The 18018-nt window shown below is 40.3% G+C and overlaps 1 non-coding gene across 1 annotated transcript; it reads left to right on the forward strand.

Moving 5' to 3' along the window:
* Nucleotides 1-13723: 13723 nt before the first annotated feature.
* LOC120089609 lies at nt 13724-13830 on the forward strand. The gene has a single exon (XR_005485282.1). It is a non-coding gene; the product is annotated as a small nucleolar RNA R71 (small nucleolar RNA).
* The last annotated feature ends 4188 nt before the right edge of the window (nt 13831-18018 follow it).

An 18018-nucleotide genomic window follows, 5' to 3' on the forward strand; every position in this document is an offset into this window, starting at 1 on the left:
TGCTTGGCATGGGCGCTAGTCACCAACGCATAGGCGTGTAGCATGGACGCTAGGCAACGATGCATGCACGCTAGGCTCGCTCGACAACGCTTGATGCATGGTCGCTCGGCACATGGGCGCTTGGCTTGCTCGCCAACGCTTGGCAGCGTTCGGCAGTGCTCGACACATGGCCTAGGTGCATCAATGCATGCCTGGACAGTTTGGCCGAGGTTGCTTGACGCATGGCTGGGCGTCTGGCAGCGCTTGGCCTGCTCAATGCATGGGTTACGCGCTGTGCATGAGCATTCGATGCATGTCGCATGCCTTGCCCGTGTCCTCGCCTACCCTTGTGCCATCCAACTCTTCAACGCATCACTTCCATTTTCCTTCCTTCAGCCACATGCCATCCACCAATAACCCTTCCAATGCATTGGTCCCTTCCAATGCATCCCACACAACCATCTTTCTTCACCAACGCATACCACAAAACATTCTATACTTAGCCAAATTTCTAAATTTTTCCCTTTGCTCAAGTAATCTTTCCAAGATCTTATGGCCAATGCATAGCACTGCCTAGTCCAACACTTAGTCAATTTTTCATCAATTTAAGCTTAACTCAACTACTCAAGGAAAATCTATTCAACACCTGGAAATTTCCTTCACTTCAACATAGATTTTAACTTTTACTTAGTTAATTTTCTTAATCACCTGCTTAAGTAAGGAATAATGGAAATCGGGGTTTCATAATCCGGCTACTAATTTTAGTCTAGGTCATCTTTTTAAGTCTGCTCATAAATAACTTTTGTCTATGAATTATGAACAAGTTCAAGTAGTCACATTTAAACACTTTAATGGACTATCCTTAACTTGCATGTATGCATCAAATCTATCTAATTCACCTTTTCAGGTAAGTTTCCAGGTAGGGGTGTTATGTTTCCATAAACTTAAATACCCCAACTTAGACAGAACCCGCCTTAGACAAAAGGTCCCTTATAGATAGATTTGCTACACTTTAACCTTTTATTAGTCAATTTAATCTTATTAAACCGATTAAAAGATTAAAGCCTAATGGTTGCTAATCAAATTAGAACCGTGATCTTAGGTCTATGTCATCCAAGTTTTAAACATTTTAAAACCATGAATTAAGCCTAAGTTAGCATGCATATCTTTCTTATTGCTTTTGGTTCTAATTTCTCTTTAACCATTAAAAAGAAACAACTAAAACACATTATTCATAACTAGGTGTTTATAACTAGGTGTTTATAACGCTTATAAAGAAACCTATGTGTCATGCTCAATGCAATGTCTGGTCATTATTATACATAACTTTTGTAAGACCTTAACACTAAATCTAAAGTGGGAGGTTAAATAGAGAAGAAAAATCCTAGTAAGGATATTGGAGCAAAGAGTGGAAAAAATTAATATTAAATTATCCAAAAAGATGACCAAACGACCAAACGCATATGGAAGGCTTAAATATGTTGAACGCAAGAGTGCATGGAGAATGGAAGCAAGAAGACTTGAAAAATGGCCAAGGACTTGCATACAACAAACGCAAGGGCATACAGACACAAGCAGCGCATGCGTTGAAGGCATGCGTCGAATGAGCTAGGAACGTAGGCCATGTATCGAGGCCAAGCGCATAGGCCACGCGTCAAGACTAAGCGCACAGACCATGCGCTGAGGCCAAGCACGCAGCCCATGCGTCGAGTAGGTATGCCGAATGCCCTGCCTATGCGTCGATCAGGTAAGCCGGACGCCTATCCTATGCGTCGAGTGCTGCCGAGTCTGCCGAGCAGCCATGCGTCGATGCCTTATGCCAAGCGCACACCTATACGGCGAGGCACGCCCATGCGGCCGAACGCGCCTATGCGGCCAAGCGCACAAACAACCTAAGCAGCACACCCATGTGTCGATGGTCAACGCCGTGCGTCCGTGTATAGTAGGCCGAGCAAGCATACCTAGCTCGGACGCACAGCTAGCCAATGCATCCGGCACCCTGTGCGCACGCCTTGCAGTGTTGCGTCCTCCCATCAGCCACCTTGCTCAACACATCCCGCACGCTAGCCCAGCGCAGCAGCCCCACCGTGCGACACATCACGCCCAGTGCAACAGGCCACCGTGCAACGCACGCCCAGTGTCACAACTGTCTCTTATACACATCTAGATGTGTATAAGAGACAGGCGCACGCCTTGCAGTGTTGCGTCCTCCCATCAGCCACCTTGCTCAACACATCCCGCACGCTAGCCCAGCGCAGCAGCCCCACCGTGCGACACATCACGCCCAGTGCAACAGGCCACCGTGCAACAAGTGCCCAACGCGTCAGCCCCCTGTGCGGCACAGTACGCCCACCCTGCCTACTGCCAAACACCCAGTTTCCTACCATAGTCCAAATAACCTCTAAAGAGGCTAATTTAGGATTTTGGCTAAATTGGAGTAGGGTAAGCTGGTATTTTCATTATATTATGGTATTTTGGCTATTTTGACATTATTTATTGATATAACAAGTATTAATTGAGGAATTTCCATTGATATGGAGAAATTCTCAAGAAGGTATTCTCAAGGTGATTTTAGTGGAAAAACTTGCTTGCGGTGAGTGGTTACTTAGCTTTATGCGTTGATATGAGGATAAATGCATATGTAAGTGCAAAATGCATGCTTATGATGTTATGTTGTTTGCCATGATATTGTTTGTGAAATTTCTATGGAAACTGAGATTATACCTGGACTACATAAGTTAGCATGCTTAAAAAGGGTACTTGGTGGGAAAATATAGTCGGCCTCGATTGGCGGGAAATAATAGTCGGTGACGACCAACGGGAAATATAGTCAAGTTACCTAAGCATGACTAGCGGGAAAAGAATTGTCGATGTGCACATTGGCGGGAAAAGTGGGTTATAGGAAAGTTTCCATAAAAAGATGTTATGATTGATAGTATGTACATGATATGAACATGCCAAGTATAGCATGGAACTGAAGGATAATGATTGTATGAAATTACACATGATCATGCATAGGGTATACTGAAATTGTGATTATGTGATTGAATTCCCAAAAATATGTTTTGCAAAGTGTTTATTACTTTAAAAGCACCACTCACTGGGCTTAGTAGCTCACACTCTTCCAAATGTTTTCTTATATCACCCCTCCCCCCCAAGTAGCAAAGCGGAGCATTCAGGAAGGAGTCTACAAACCACCAAAACACCAGGACTTGGTAAATTCTCAGGGCACAGCTCGGATCATGTGATAAAAGAATATAGGAAATTGAACTATATGTATGAAAGTTAGATAGATTATTGTAAACATGTTAAAGTCTTTAATAGATAAAGGAGGAGATGTTAAATTTAAATGTTGTCTTGGAATACTACTGGTGTATCCTCATGCTTCCTTCCAAGTCATAGGGACTAAGGCTAGGGAGGGGTTGTGACAACTTTTATATACATGTAATAACCAAGCAAACATGCTTTACATATACCCTTATACTATAACAATTATAATATAAAGATGATGCATGTCAATGCTTTTTATGCATGCATAAATATAAGTCTTACATTATATGATGCATGAGCATGCTCTTACATAATTAAATCATGCTTCTCTAAATTATAACATTTACAATAAAGAGATGATGCATGACCAATGCATAACCTAAGGTAGGATTTACTATATGTACATACCATATGACATTAATAACGATACATCTCATGTAATAAACCAAGGATTAATGGATTGGGATGAACCTTTACAAAAAAACCGGAATGAAATAACTCTATCTATTACATTTTCCATCGAGCAAATCGGTTCACAGGTGAACCGGGTCTTCAACCGCCATGAGAAACTCCATCGTTTAGTAAACATTGCAGGTAAACAATCGCTCAGCGCACACTAGACGATAGCACAAAAGCTAAACGATCGCTTAATGCGGCGAAAAGTAAATGATTTACCGTGTGTTAGTCCGAAATCGTTTAGTCAGTTACTAACCGATGAAGCTTGCTGAGCCAAACGATCATCTAGTGTGCGCGCACATTAAACGATACTCGAGCATCTGATACTCAGCGATCGCTTACCTCATCATCTACACGACCCGATTAACCCTTGATCGTCTTCTTCCTCGAAGAACAACAACCTTTGCTTCGAACTTCTTCACGAACGACTCAAGACTCAAACTGACTTTGAATTACAGAGTCGATGATTATTAATTGTGCCAAAAAATGCAGCGTCCTTTACAATTAACCAAAAATGCAAAAGAGTTGATCAAACTGAGGTAACATCCCAGAAAACTCCATTAATCCGCACATCCATAAACAATTTAACAATTAAACAGAGAGCAGATATGCACCCACTGCGAATTTATATGCAATTCATTACATCAATGAAATTGGAATATCGAACCTGGCTCTAATACCAATTGAAAGAACTCTTAACCAAGAGTATCTATGAACGAGTTCAGATCTTTCCTATTTCATTGTGATCGAATTACCACATACACATTCTAACAAACAGGTATGCATTTTAACACTAATTATAGGCATGCTTTAAAACTAAATAACAATAGATTGAGTAAATGTACTAGTTGAAGACTATATTCACTCAAACTCAATCCAGCGGAAGCAAACCCTCTACGGCTTTTATCGACCAACAAACAGTCGCCTAGCAGCACCACGAGCGGCAACGCACGAATAAGCAGAACCGGGGATGAAACCACCACTTGAAGCCCTTGGTATTCTCGGAGTGAGAATCCAAAGAGTGGACTTTGATGGAATTAGTAGAGGGAGAAGGAAAGGACGATCGTGTAGAACGACAAGCAAGTGGGAGATAGTAGATGACTATCATATAGTCGGGTGCTTGTCGCTTAGAGAAAGGTACACAATCATGTAGGTTTTACCAAGCGATCGTTTAGTAAAGAGTAAGTGATCGTTTAGGCACTAAGTTATCATTTAGAGAAGGTGAACGATCGTTTAGAGAACGCATGCGATCATTTAGTGTGCGGGTGTGCAATCGTTTAGGCGATCGGTGTTATTGTATAGGCTCTCAACTAAGCGATCGTGATGTTTCCGTACTGTGAGTGATTTTTTCGAACTATTTGCAAAATGAAACCATTTATTCTTCAATTACAATAACTGAAATTTATTTTCCCACTATCGAATGATTCGGGAGAAAATTCTGGTCAATTATCACATAACCGACTAATTAAATAAATAAATTAATATAATCATATTATATTCTTAACCTATAGTTTGATATCATATATCTACTATAGTAATTTCTCCACTACTTGATATAAATCATATTTATATCTAATTTCCTCCAAAATAATGTATCTCATACATTTAGTCAATTATATTATATATAATTAAACAGTTCAATTATATCATATATAATCGAACTCCTTCTTGTCAATTTGAACATTTCAAACTGACCCAAAAAACTTATTCTCGACTTTATCTAAGCTACCTAGGGGACCTTATGGATCTTTGGCTCGAAGATCCAACGGTACGTGAATAGCTGACTAAACTCTTTAGTCACGAGATCCACCATCTGTTAACTGCCAGGCATTCCACTAATGACCAACAACTGAACTCTTCTTATCACAAATATATTTCTGTGTCTATCGGATATAACCAATCATGAGTACGATGACCCTTCATAGATGCTGTAAGTACAGTTGGGCCAATTTACTATTTTTCCTTTGTAGTTACATCTCACTCCTTAAGTACCACTGATTACTCTAATGAAGAATACAACATAGTCCGACTATGTGTGAACACCTCTCGGGCCAAGAGAAGGTGTATGGCGCCACATCGTTCAAGCTCTGGAATCAGCCTTTAAGGGAGTTATCTATCTTCTTGCCCCTGCTTCGGAGAAGGAGTGAATTTCATCTTGTGTAGTAGAGTTACCAGCTCCCAAATCAGACGAATCCCCAAAATGGTAGGTTTGAGTCGGTGACCTGGCCACTCGCACCATACAAATCAAAGAGCCGCCCTCAATGGTAGGAGTTCCCAACTCACTCAGGATTGAGGTCATGTTACCTATGGTCATCCTAGTGAAATGAAGTCTCTATCATGAACAGTGTTACATAACTAACACTTCGTGGTCAGGTCTTATACAAACTCTTTGTATAGGACGCCTCCACTCGCATGTCTCCCACACGAATGATCAGGAACAGACCATCTGTGACAAGTCACAACATTTGTGACCATTCCACAAAGCGGGCCACATCCGTAGCATTACCAGGATAAGGTTTCCCTCCTATATGCATATACTACAGACCATTTTGGTCATCACTTAAGACATGAGCCACTTGTATGTCACCACATACATGCTCAAGTTACATACAGATAACCAGGGATTTTAGGTTTATTGGTTTGTGGTAAAGCAAATAAAACAAACAACTGAGCAAAATCAAGAAGTGAAGTAAAATATCATATATTATACATCACAAGTGTTCGTACAAACTGTTTACAAACTACAGGACACAAGACTTTAGGGAGACATTCCCAACAATCTTCGACTTGTCCTAAAGCGAAATGGGGTGTACATAAGACTAGTACAAAACAATAAACTAGGGCATAAAAGCCCAGTACAAGAAAATCTCCCACTTTCCTTAGTCCAGCCGTGGGCGATCTTGTAGACCCATGCTCTGAAGGTGACCTTCAAACACTGTAGTCGTGAGAGCCTTCGTAAACGAGTCAGCAACATTGTGCTTCGAAGCAATCTTCGTGACGATCACATTCCCTTGATGCACAATCTCGTAGATCAGATGATACTTCTGCGCTAAGTGTTTGCCGCATCTGTGACTCCTAGGCTCCTTGGAGTTTGCCATTGCCCCACTATTATCAAATAAAGGGTAATGGGCCTAGACATATTGGTGATGGAAAATTAAATGTCAATTATTCGACAACTAAGATTATGTGGACGCAATTTGTGATGCATGTTCTTAATGTATGCGTTGATTGACATGCGTCGGTGGTCATGCGTTGGAATGAACTATGCGTTAACAAATGTATGTGATGACCATATGTTCTTATCAAAAGTTTTCTTGCACTCACGCCAAGTATAACGCGAACGCAAGTTTCTCGAGTGATTCGAAATCAAACTTAGGGACTTCTAGCTAGATGTATGCGGTAATGTGTATGCGGCGGTTGAATAAAAGAATGATGGAGGGGTTATTAAGCTAACAGTACTCATACTTCTAACTAACAAACAACGCAATGAAAATATGAATGAGAGGTAGAGATACGATACACTTGACAGGAGTAAATGGATGGAAAATAGATAAAATGTGAGGATGTCTTCACTGCAACACTAAGCTTGACCGCAAGGGCAACCTCAGCCAACGCAAGCTATGCAATCATGCTACACACACTTGAGCCTAATTCTAGGACGCATGAGATGTATATGCAATAGTGCCGAGAAGCCTATGCCTGCCTAAACCTCCATAATCTATTCAAGTGCTCTCACCGTATGAGCGTGATAGCCGCATACCACTGTATCCTACTTCTAAACGCATGTCCGTAGGGTGCATACGCTGTGTGATGGCAAACGGAGCTTATTCCTAAGTCTCCATTCTTGCTTATGCAAACCTAATCTAGCTCTTCCGAGCATCAATTCTAACCTGGCTCTCTCGAGTCTTAGGTTCTTTCTTTAGACTCTCTCCCGAGTATCTCTAAAGGTGCGATGGATGCATACATAAGACAAGGTAACCGCATAAACTTGGCTGAAGCATGATTATTCCTATCTCTAGTGAACAATAGCTTGCATTGCTTAATGCAACCAACCATTTACCCTCCCGGGCAGTTAGTTGTTGCTGACTTTACTCATAGACAAGCAACGCGTTAGCTTCACACTAAGAAAATAAGGTTTTCTCACACACACATGCAACGCACACCTTCTGGTGGTTTGCTACATGCTTTATATCTCTAGTCCACATGATTAAGTATTCGATACTCTAGCAATATCACTAAGTGATGCAATGCAGTTATGGATGCTAAGTAAAGAAAGATGGAGATGGAATCGAAGGAAACACAGAAATGCATTGAACACATAATGTATTAATTCCTTAATCACAAAATGTAATACAATACAATATAAGAAAAGAAGAGAAAATGAAATGACCAGCTGGAAGCAATGACTTGGTTAGAGCGGATGTGCGTCAAGGCTACCAGTGGTGCCATGGATGAGCGGTGGAGCTAACTCTCCCAAGATCTAGCTCTAATCGAAGGCTCTGGTCGTCACTCAGAATGGATAAGGGAGATGAAGAAATCTCAAGCTCTCTTCTCACGCATTTGTCTAGATCACAAGGATCTGCCCTAAGGCGAACCTCAGGCAAAAACCTTGGATGAGTTGAAATTCTGCTCATTGCTTCTTTATATAGAGCTTGGATCGCCGATAGCATTAATGGGCTGCTTTGATTCTAACATTTGTGGTGCGTTAGTCCTTTTCTGAATCTCTGCTGCTAACGGCGTGGTAGGTGAAATGTCAATATCATCTTTTGATTTTCCTGAGATATGTGTTGATGCGTTAATTCCACCAACCTTGCGTTGCTCCCTCTATTATGCGTTATCATGTAGCCGTAATCATGCAGTAACCGCATTCGCTTAATACCGCAACTTCTACACGATGACTGCAATCGCTTGACGATCGCAACTCCTATGCGATAGACGCATGCGGCTGGTTACCGCAACACCCATGCATTGATGATATGCGTTCACCTTTGTGATGGAGAGTTTCTCCGTATGCGGTCGTCTATGTGGTAGTCCAGCTTCCGCGTTTGTGTTTACTTCCTACGTTAGCTACAAAAATAGACAATTGAATACATAATAATGGGTTAGCTGAGATTCTCAATGCTAAACGTCGCAAGCTCATTTTCTCATGAATGCCTAACATAATTGCCACATATTCTGCTTAACAGCCTTCATAATGCTTAACAGCCGCATATTCTGTCAAGAACTTCCTGAGCCAGATGACCTCCTTAGCAGCTTCGCAAGCCGCTACGTACTCCACCTCCATAGTGGAATCGGTGATGCACCCCTGCTTAGTGCTTCACCACACTACAGCTTCTTCGTTAAGAGTAAAGACTGACCCTGAAGTGGACTTGCAAGAATCCCTATCAGTGTGAAAGTCAGAATCCGTACCAGTAAGGATCAAATCCCTAGATCCATACAAGAGCATGTGGTCCCTCTTTCTCCGAAGATCCTTGAGGAGGTTCTTCACTACGGTCCAGCGACCCTAGCTTGGGTTAGTCTGGTACCTACTGACTATGCCCGCAACATAGTGATGCATATTTAATGCGATGAAATAATGGTGTAGAATGCGATGGTGGAATATGCGTTGTGCATGCAAGTTTTCTCAGCAACATCTAAATATAAATCCTACTGAGTTGCCTGGTAAGCTCAGGGTCAAACACAGGGACTAAGGAAACAGTATGCGATGGTAATTTTCGATTACTTTGCGGTAACAAATAAATCAATGCATTGGTTGGTTTATTGTTTAAGGTATAATATCTATGCGGTTGATTTGAGAAAAGAGTTAATAATACGAAATTACAATGAGTATGCAAGGGAACGGTTTGAGAAGGGATTTAGCTAACACTTCCTAGGAATGCATTCATGTGATGCAATCATGCAACACACATACAACAGCAAGTCATCTCTCAATGCAAATGCTATAGCTTATAGTTTTAGAACGCATGCGATGTATGCGATGATGTCTATAGGACTTACATATAAGCCTCTATTATTGTCTATGTGATGACGAATGACACACACATACACAAGGCGACCGTATACTACCATAACCTATCTCTAGGGTGCATGCAATGCATGTTGGCAAACATAACTTATCTCTAAGTCTCAATCTCTTGCTTATGCAGATCTAATCTTGCTTTCTCAAGTCTAGATTCTAACCTAGCTCTCTCAAGTCTTAGGTTTTTTCTTTAGACTCTCTCTCGAGTAGCTCTAAAGGGGTGATGGACGCAACATAAGACAAGATGATCGCATGCAATGAAGATCCTGGGTCATGTTAGCTAAGTACTTCTCAACCCATTCAGAAGTTTAGTTACACATCTGTATTGTAAAGAGAGTGAATAGATGTAGAAATGCAAGTTCCATTCTATATATGAAATTGAAATACAGAATGACAATGTGAAATAAAGATAAGAAGCCTGGTAGCAATTTCTTGCTTCCCAAGGCTCTTACACTGTTTTTCTCTACTTTACTCAAAAGATATTCTTGCTTTCGCAAGAGTCGGCCCTCTCTTTATTTTCCACGATCCCTAACACTCTCTCGATGTAACTGGGACGATCTTCCAACATCTTCTCTCTTTTCTCGCTTCCGCCTTCTAAGTATAAGGAAACTATGAACAAAAGCTAACTATCTTCTATATGGTGAACTCTCTGAACTCAGCAGAACTCCTTCAATGAAGGTGGCCTTCGGTATTTATAGAGCTTCAAGGTGAAGAGCTTTTTCTCTCAAATGATTGCACTAATGGGATGTCATTAATTCTCTGTCTGATGTGTTGAATAATTGTCACTGAAAAGTTGAGTGTACTTTCTATAGTGTTGTTAACGGCTTGTCAACTTAATTCGGAATCGACCGTCATCATTTTTCTGTCCCATCGTGATTTATTAAGCTTTAACTTGATGCGCCAGCTCTATGCGGCCACCTTCTTGAGCAGATTTTTGTGAACGCAAACGATCGCATAGCTTTGCGGTCGTAATCCTTAATGCGCTCGCACGTTAATTTCTTTGGATCACAATTCTGCCTTGTGCCAACACATTTTCTACACAAACTACATAAGTTAACTGTTTTTAGTACGATGGACGCATGCGATCGTAATGTTATAAAATTAATGCTTTTGGATGTAATTTTATATATTTTTACCATCACAATCCTTCATTGTTTTATAACTTTTTGCTGTAATAACATGCATCTCTACCGGTTATCACACCCCCAAATTTAAAACAATGCTTGTCCTCAAGCATAGACTAAAGATTTTCTTTATAAAATCGACCGCCTTCTACTTTCCTAGATTTCTCAAGGTTGCCTTATTCAAATCCTATGTACTAAAATCTCCTTAATTCTTATTCGGGTCTCTTCCTAAAATATTTCTAAAATTTAGGGACCGTAAGTTTAACCTTCAAAAAGACTTTACTCGTTTCCATGGCATCCATGATTTATTTCATATAAAAATCTTTTTAAACTGGGTATTTTCAAATGAGTTTTATCCTTGCGTATTTTAGATTTTTTTTTCTATGACCTTGTGCTGATCCAAGTATCTAGCCTTCATTTTGGCTTGTCCCCACGTGTGTCATGCGGACATCCAACTACGAGCAAGGTGCTCTTTCTCAGTATGCCCATTTGGCAGCGGAGTTACGATCATTTATTTATGCATTGTTCACGATTCCTACCTTCGTTTTGGCTTGCCCCCACGTGTGTCATGCGGACATCCAATTACGAGTAGGATCTGATCGCAACGTTATGATTTTTTTTTTGAAGAGCCTAAAAATAGCAAGGTTGAAAATGAATACCGCACCTCCAAATTTAAACGTAGCAATGTCCTCATTGCTGAAAGATTGAAAGAAGTCATGCGATGCTTTTAGGAAGTTTCATAAAAGGTCAATTTGAAAGAAAGCTGGCAGACCACTAACTTCTAGAAATATTTCATGAGTTGACTGTCCTAAAATTAAGTTGACTCTAGTATATACGAACAAATAAAGGCATGTGTTTCATCATTGAAATCATAATTGGGAAAGAGAAATAATGCGGTGACTTACTAAATTAATCAATGTGTAATGATTGTGTTGACTAAAGAGGATGCGATGATAAAATTATCAAAGTTAAAATGTGATGTGAGAGAGCAAGATTTGGAATAAACAAAGTCAAGGAAAGATACAACCCCCAAATTTGCTATGTCGCCCACATTATTTGTGAATGCAGCCTTCCTTGTGGAAAACTGCTCTCTTCGATTGCGGTGGCAGAATAAGCTAGTTGGGTCTTTTGTGTAGCTCCTCCGCAATATTTCACCACGATCGTTGCAAAGAAAGCATCAAGAGGGTCAAATAAAAGACAGAGTTAACAAAATCATTTACCACGATCGCAATGGCTTTTTTTTTTTTGAGATGCAAAAAGAAAAATATACGATAACAGATAAAAGAAGGGTAACGAATGTTCATGAATCATTGATAGGAAAAAAAAGATATTCCAAAATAATTGCATCCCTGATGAGTTTGAGTCGCATAGTAATGCAGGGACTGCTTATTTCAATCTGGGCTTTTTACGTCCAAGGCGGCTTACTCTTCTTTTCTCGGTCTTCTGGGATCTTGATTGCCTCAATCCAGAGCTTTTCCCCATTGACGTTTATGACGATCTCCCCCTTGTGCACATCAATTTGAGTGCGATCAGTTGAGAGGAATGATCATCCCAATATTCGTCCGCTTTATAGTCTAGAATGATGAAGTTTGCCAGTAAGATGAATTTGTCAATTGAGACTGCGGCATCTTTTAACTCTCCCTCAGGATGTATTCGGGATCTATCCGCAAGCAGAAGAGTCTCCATTGTGGGCGTTAGTCTGCCCGTATTCAATCGTTTGAAGATTTATAGCTGCATTAATTTTATACTCGCCTCAAGATCGCATAGTGCTTGATCAATGTAGACCTCTCCAATTGAGCATGGTATCGTGAAGCTTCCTGGGTCACACATTTTTGGTGGGATCATAGTATTTTGCGTTACTGCCACTATAGCGATCTTTCCTTCATCATTTTGTTTCTTTTTCAATCCTTGTGGGAATGGTGGTAGCTATACTTCTGTTTCGTGTTCTAGAGGCTTAAGGGTGGACGCAACTCCTGGGTTCATCTTTTCGGTCTCTTCTAAATCATATGTGAATGGGTTCTTGGTTGTCACCGCATTCAGGTTGGTCCTGGTGGGCTCTACCCCTTTTTTCGCTGTTATTTTTTCGCTTAGCAAGAAGACTGCTAGGCATTATTCCTTTTTTGTACCCCCATAGTTGCAAGGGAGCTCAGTTGAGCTCGATAACGCTCCTTGCGGTCTATTTTTGAGTTCGCCAGCAATCTGTCCTTTCTGAGTTTCAAGATTTCAGATGGACGTGCTTGATTTTGAAGCACTGATTCATTCTTCTCAATATACTGCTTTAGCATGCTCTCTAAAGATGAAGATTGCGATGCCTGCGAACTACTGGCTTGGTTTTGCATTAGACCGTTTGTTCGCGGGAAAAATCCTGGTGGCCCTTCCTTTTGCGCCATAAGTTGATAGCTTTGTTATTGATTTTTCCATGCAAAATTAGGGTGGTTTCTCCACCCGAGGTTGTATGTATCGGAGAAAGGGTTATTCTTTATGAAGCATATTGACTGCGGATTCCTTGGGCATTCTTCAATCAGATGTACTTCTCCACAGGTGACATAACTCGTGGTCATTTGAGCAATTGCGTTGACTTGCCCTTTATGCGTTCCCGTGCTATTAATTGTGATGCCTTGTATTAGGTTCATCATCGCGTTCATTTGGGTTTGTAGGGATGTGATGGCCCCATTATTTGCGTCACTATCTTTAATTCTTAATCTTTGATCGCTTTCTCTCCAGTCTTCATGATTTTTTAGAAATACGATCAAGTATATTCTTGGCCTCATCGTACGTCTTATCAAGCAGACCACTAGCTGCTGCCACATTGGTAGCCGTCTATGATGTAGGGTTCAGTCCGTGGTAGAAAATTTCCATCTGTAAGCAATCTGGTAAGCCATTATGCGGGCAATCTTTTACCAGTCTCTTAAACCTCACCCAGGCATCACTGAGCGATTCATCCATATCCTGTTCAAAATTAATGATCAATTTCCTCCTTCTGGCGTTATCTGTCGGAGGGAAGTCTTCTTCATGAACTTCTCAACTACTTGTTCCCATGATGTAATCTCCCCTGGTTCGAGAGAATAAGTCTGTTTCCGTGCCTGATCAAATAACGAAAATGGAAACAATGTTAATCGAACCTCCTAAGTGGAGATGTTAGGGAACACAAACGTGTTGCAGATCTCAATGAAACTCCAAAGGTGGGCATGCGGGTCCTCGCCACGCCTACCATCAAATTGTCTGAAAGTTTGGATCATCTGCAGCATCACAGATTTCATTTCGAACCTCGATCCGTCAAAAGCTGGCCTTATGATTTCTGGTGAGAAATCATAGAGGTTGGGCGACGCATAGTCCTGTATGGGCCTATTGCAGTCGTTTGCCAATAGGATGGGATTCGCCATGATATTATTTGCATTTGGTGCTCCATTTTCTGGTTGTTCCGCCATGTTTGGATCTTTCTCTTATTGTTGTTGTTGTTGGCAACTATTTCTTCTTCTTCTTTAGAACATTCTCTTGATCTCTGGGTCATAGTCGGGCTCAGGATTTTATCTTTCGCTAATACGACGCCCGCTTCTTCCCTTACCTAAGGAGAAGCAGTGCACAGAGATGGAAAGTCTGCAAAGAAAATCAAAAAGTTACCATTAGCACAATGTATTTTCGTAGTCCCTGGCAACGACATAAAAAAATTGATGTGTATTTAATGCGATGAAATAATGGAGTAGAATGCGATGGTAGAATATGTGTTATGCATGCAAGTTTTCTCAGCAAGATCCAAGTATAAATCCTACTGAGTTGCCTAGTAAGCCCAAGGTCGAACATAGGGACTGAGGAAACAGTATGCGATGGTAATTTTTTATTACTTTGCGGTAACAAATAAATCAATGCGTTGGTTGGTTTGTTGTTTAAGGTATAATATCTATGCGGTGGATTTAAGAAAAGAGTTAATAATATGAAAGTACAATAAGTATGCAAGGGAACGGTTGAGAAGTGATTTAGCTAACATTTCCTAGGAATGCGTTTATGTTATACGATCATGCTACACACATACAACAGCAAGTCATCTCTCAATGCAAATGCTATAGCTTCTAGTTTTAGGACTTACATCTAAGCTTCTATTCTTGTCTATGCGATGACGAATGACACAAATATACACAAGGCGACCACATACTACCATAACCTATCTCTAGGGTGCATGTGATGCATGTTGGCAAACATAACTTATCTCTAAGTCTCTATCTCTTGCTTATGCAGATCTAATCTTGCTTTCTCAAGTCTAGATTCTAACCTAGCTCTCTTAAGTCTGAGGTTCTTTCTTTAGACTCTCTCTCAAGTAGCTCTAAAGGGGTGATGGACACAACATAAGACAAGATGATCGCATGCAATGGAGATCTTAGGTCATGTTAACTAAGTACTTCTCAACCCATTCGGAAGTTTAGTTACTCATGTGTATTATAAAGAGAGTGAACAGATGTAGAAATGCAAGTTCCATTCTATATATGAAATCGAAATACAGAATGACAATGTGAAATAAAGATAAGGAGCCTGGTAGCAATTTCTTGCTTCCCAAGGCTTTTACACTGTTATTCTCTACTCTGCTCAAAAGATATTCTTGCTTTCGCAAGAGTCGACCATCTCTCTATTTTCCACGCTCCCTGGCACTCTCTCGAGCTAACCAGGATGATCTTCCGGCATCTTCTCTCTTTTCTCACTTCCGCCTTCTAAGTATAAGAAAACTATGAACAAAAGCTAACTATCTTCTATATGGTGAACTCTCCAAACTCAGTAGAACTCCTACAACGAAGGTGGCCTTTGGTATATATAGAGCTTCAGGGTGAAGGGCTTTTTCTCTCAAATGATTGCACTGATGAGATGTCATTAATTCTCTGTTTGATGCACCGAATAATTGTCACCAAAAAGTTGAGTGTACTTGCTATAGTGTCGTTAATGGCTTGTCAACTTAATTCGGAATCGACCGTCATCATCTTTCTGTCCCATCATGATTGACTAAGCTTTCGCCTTGATGAGCCTGCTCTATGCGGCCACCTTCTTGAGTAGATTTTCGCGAGCACAAATGATCACATAGCCTGGCAGTCGCAATCTCTTAATGCGCTCGCTGATAATTTGTAGAAATACAAGTTATTTATATTGCTTTATTTAGATATTGCGGTTAAAATAGAGGAAAGTTGCGTCAATTGTATGAAAATTGGTTGAGAAATACAATAATTATAAATTATCGTCAATACACCCACTAACACCATTGTGATGGTAGAAAAGAATATTTCAAGTCTGTTTTGTAGGAAACCAAGTCACCATATGCGTTCATGGCTCAAGAGAAAAAGATTAATGCATTTACGTCACATTGCGCCCATCATTCAGGAATGAATAGACGATCAACACATTGATGGCGCATGCGACAATCAATTCAGAGTTGAACTTCAACTGCATGCGGTAATAAAAACAACATCACATGCGGGCAAACGATCGAAAGATGCAAATGAGCAATGCAATCATGGAGGATTTCGACACGTGTACAACTAACCGTTGTGCATTTTCGACGGACTAATTGCATAACAGAAGGAATATTTATTCCACCATTTTTGGAATTTCCATAACAATAAAGTGGGGACCACATACCGCAGAGAGTCAAAGCATTCATCTATAAATACCCTCAAAGAATTCACTGAAAGATATACTAGATACGGGGGATAATTGATACGAGGCTATTGAGAGAGAGGCTAATTTGAGTGCTGATCGGAGAAGATCCGGGAAGAAATGAGATAAGGCCGAGAGGTGAGTCTCAGAGTGAATCATTCCAAATCCCCGCCATGAAGCTCTGTATCTAGATCAACTCTACCAGTTGAGCAAGCCTGAGAGGGAAGCTCATCCTTCCGTTCACTCCATCTACGCCGGCAAGCAACCTCTCCATCCAGATCGGTGTCAAGACATTGGCACTCTTCTGTATCTATTTCTAACTTTTATTCATCAATTGTATTTCATCTTCTTAGTCTAAATCATTCACAACCATGTATCAGACGCTTGATTTTTAATTAATTGTTATGATCATTCTCATTTCTACATTTCTGTCTATTTTCGTTCCTTCATTAATCGCTTTCTCCATGATGTTTTTTTAATCCCTTGGTAATTAATATGAATTAAACAAGTAACTTAACCTGTGCTAAATAAATAAATATGTTTAGCTAAAGCATGGTAGATGGAATCTTCACCTGTGAGAGCAAAAGTGAAGATGTCATTCTAATCTGTCGAGAGAAGGTTAGAAGAATGAGGTAACTAAAGCGAGAAGTACTTTCAAAGATGGAAGCAACCTTGCATTCACTACGTTCGTCCCTGTTTCACCACAGAGATATGGGAAACGTGGCCAATCATCGAGAGGTGTACGCCAAGGGAATGTAGAACCGTACTTATATCTTTAATGCAATTAAGGAACTTGCGATGTTTATATTCATTATCCTTTCTCTTCCTGCTTCGCACATAAGCCTTGCCACCGCATAACATGATCTTTGTATATTCTTCACAGTCAGTCTCAACCTCGGTATCCTGTATCATGTAACCTGTATCTTGTATCATCATAGCTTAGGTTTATTTTATCGCACTTTACTTTTATCGTACTTTACTTCATTATCGCATTTTTTATCGTTTATCTTTACTTTACTGCACAATTTACTTTATTGCATTTTTAAATACATGTACACACAACTTTTATTAAATTGAAAAACCTCTGGTCGCATATATCACGAATATAATACAATTAACCTAAAACAATCCCTGTGTTCGACCTCGGATCACACCGAGAAACTTACGGTGGAATTATACTTGGTTCCAACACAAGAAAACTTGTGACAACGCATAGTATACTACAAGATTCTCATAAATAACACATATCTAGAAGTAGTATCACTTAAATAGAGTGTGTCTGAATAAGCATAACACAACATCCACATTCCATTCCAATTCCAAGTCATTGAGTTTATGGTAACATGAGCTTGTATGATCCATCATTCATCACAACCCATATGCCTATTTAGAATCACCACATCTTAAGCGTTGTATGACATAAGGAGATAACTTTTATGCACATCAAGTTTATGGCATTATCGCATTCTATTCTTGCATTGCATCTTATGTCGCAGTAACACTCGCACGTTAATTTCCTTGGATCGCAATTCTACC

Source organism: Benincasa hispida, chromosome 10 (assembly GCF_009727055.1).
Source record: "Benincasa hispida cultivar B227 chromosome 10, ASM972705v1, whole genome shotgun sequence".
Classification (NCBI taxonomy): Eukaryota; Viridiplantae; Streptophyta; class Magnoliopsida; order Cucurbitales; family Cucurbitaceae; genus Benincasa; species Benincasa hispida.